The 2500-nt window shown below is 39.0% G+C and overlaps 1 protein-coding gene across 1 annotated transcript in view; it reads left to right on the forward strand.

Moving 5' to 3' along the window:
- Positions 1 to 2500, forward strand: part of LOC138023238 (single-stranded DNA-binding protein 2-like) — a 278648-nt gene that overhangs the window by 218780 nt on the left and 57368 nt on the right. The gene's annotated exons all lie outside the window — the stretch shown is intronic.

A 2500-nucleotide genomic window follows, 5' to 3' on the forward strand; every position in this document is an offset into this window, starting at 1 on the left:
GAGGACCAAGGACAAGGCCTAAACAATATGAGATAATCCTAAGGTTTTGTGTGGGCTTGTTCAAGGCCCCTCACGGCCAAGGGATATGGAAACAAGTCTTTACCCAAGGACAACGCCAAGCGAATGAATAGACCGGCTGTTTAGTCGCCATATTTACGTCAGAAAGGGTTTTGCCAGGGTAGTTCACAGGCTCTCTCTTTTGTTTGAGCTTGAAACTCTCGAAAAACTCTCTCGTCAACTCACGTTTTTGTTTGGCATATTGATTACCGTCTGTTATTATTAATGCCCTGTGTTACTGTAAGTGTGTCTCCGCCATCTCCGGTGTTTGCATCTTATCTAGGGTTTCTTACGCCAGGGATGATTTAGAGTTGAATGAATTTCTTCAAACATGGTGGATATGACGGATACACGGAGACAGCACTTCCAGATCTTCAATTGGCATAATGATTATGATACTTGAACAGTACCTCTCTATTTAGCTGGAAGTATTTCTTCGTCATTAACTGTGTTTCCGACTTGTTTGCATGTCTTAGTGTAGGGGACAATTTCGAGGACCAGAATTTCTTGAAATGAAATGTATGAATATGGCGGAAACACGGAGACAGCATTTCTAAATAGGACAGAGTGTTTTGAAGATCACTTCGCTATATTGCTATAAGTGCGTCTCAGTCTTATTCACATTATTTTATTTCAAGTTCGAATTTTGAGACTTTCTTTAAGGCATAGCTGGTTTGACGGGTACACGGAGACAGCACTTTCAGATCTTTATTGGCATAATGATTGTGTCTTTGAATAACACTTCTCCATCTAACTGTAAACATTTCGTTGTTGTTCGGTTTCTTTCTTCTTTTTTTTTTTTAGTTTCGATGTTTTTTTTTTTATTTGTTTTACTTACAGCAACGATCTCGTGTTCTTAGCTTTATATATTACTCGCTTGCTTTTTATCCTCTGTTTTATGCCACGGGTTCGAAGTGTAACCGAAATTGCTTTCATGTTTTTCTCGTAGCAGATTTCGCGGTCATCCCGCGGACACTTAATTTGTTCATATTGTTTTCAACAAATAATTACATTCAACATAAAGAGAACAAAAGAACCGGTTTACGCTTGTTCCTTTCAAGAGGAACGCTGTAAAAAGTTTACGCACTCTTGTGTTCGGAATTTGCTTTTCAAATAATAACAATAAATATATTCAGGATGTAGTTAGGTCGGTTTTGCAGAAAATAGTACTATTTGTAGCTGTTATCCCAAAATTGTAGGACATTTTTTCTGCTTTTTCAAAAGGAACGAAGAAGTACGGGAAACGATCTATAACATTTCCCAAATTTCAATTTTGTTTCCTTTTTTGAGTTGAGTGTTGTATTTCGTCAGCAAAATTTCGGCATTCGATTGTGTTCCACAAAGTGATCTTTTAGTCGCTTTTTGGCTTCTTTCTTTTTAACTAGCGATGTTTTTGAGCGCATTTTGTTTTTCAAAGGTGTTCCTTTTCTTGGTTCTGGAACGGTCCCCTCTTGAAAAGCGAGAACAGATTGTTCCTCTTTTTTGTGTTCCTTTTGATGAATTCGGAACGTGCTTTCATACTACTTGGGAACAAAATGGTCCTTCATTGCTAAAAGGGGAACCAATTGTTCCGAGTTCCGAATCCCGAGCGGAACAAATTGGACCTTAATGGGTGATCTGGGAACTACACCTTTTGCTGTTCATTTACGCAAAAGATACATTCATTTACGTCAACAGTCGAAACTACGTTCATTAGCACTTCCATGAACTTCAATAACGCGAACGAACTTTCAATAACGCTATTTGCATGTGAATTAACTTTCAATAGCATCAACGGATGAACCATTGCACCTTTGGACAATCAAAGATAACAAATATCCTTTCAATCTCGCGCAATGGTTAATCATTAACACTAACAGAAAATCAATTGCATAGTGTGACAATCAATGGCGTATTAGAGACATAAAATAATCAATTTGCATGGAGACGCACAATCAATTGCACCTCCATACAATCGTTTATTCGAAATGCGTAAATGAACAGTAAAAGGTGTATAGTTCCAAAAAAAACTGTGTTCCTATCTACAACATGGGAACCAATTGTTTCGAGTTCCGAATTCCGAGCGGAACAGATTGGACCTTAATGGATGATTCGAGAAATATTGTTCCTAAAAATGAGTTCTTTTCTATCAGGGGGCAAGATGACACAGTCGGTTAGTACGCGGCCTTGGTGCAAAGAGGTCGTGAGTTCGATTCCCCGGTTCTCGCATCCTTGTTTCGACTTCTTGCCTTTCCGTGTAGCTAAGTAGCTTTAAATACCCGTAAAGCGGAGCAGTGATGGAGAGGGGGGAGTAGAATGAGCGCACCGTCGACCTCAGGTTTGTCAGCTAAATTACTGTTAGGAGTTATCGACGTTAAATATCGTTACTTTACTTTACTTTACTTTTATCGCATGAGAACCAACTGTTCCGAGTTCCGAATCCCGAGCGGAACAAATTGGACCT

Source organism: Montipora capricornis, chromosome 11, assembly GCF_036669925.1.
Source record: "Montipora capricornis isolate CH-2021 chromosome 11, ASM3666992v2, whole genome shotgun sequence".
Classification (NCBI taxonomy): domain Eukaryota; kingdom Metazoa; phylum Cnidaria; class Anthozoa; order Scleractinia; family Acroporidae; genus Montipora; species Montipora capricornis.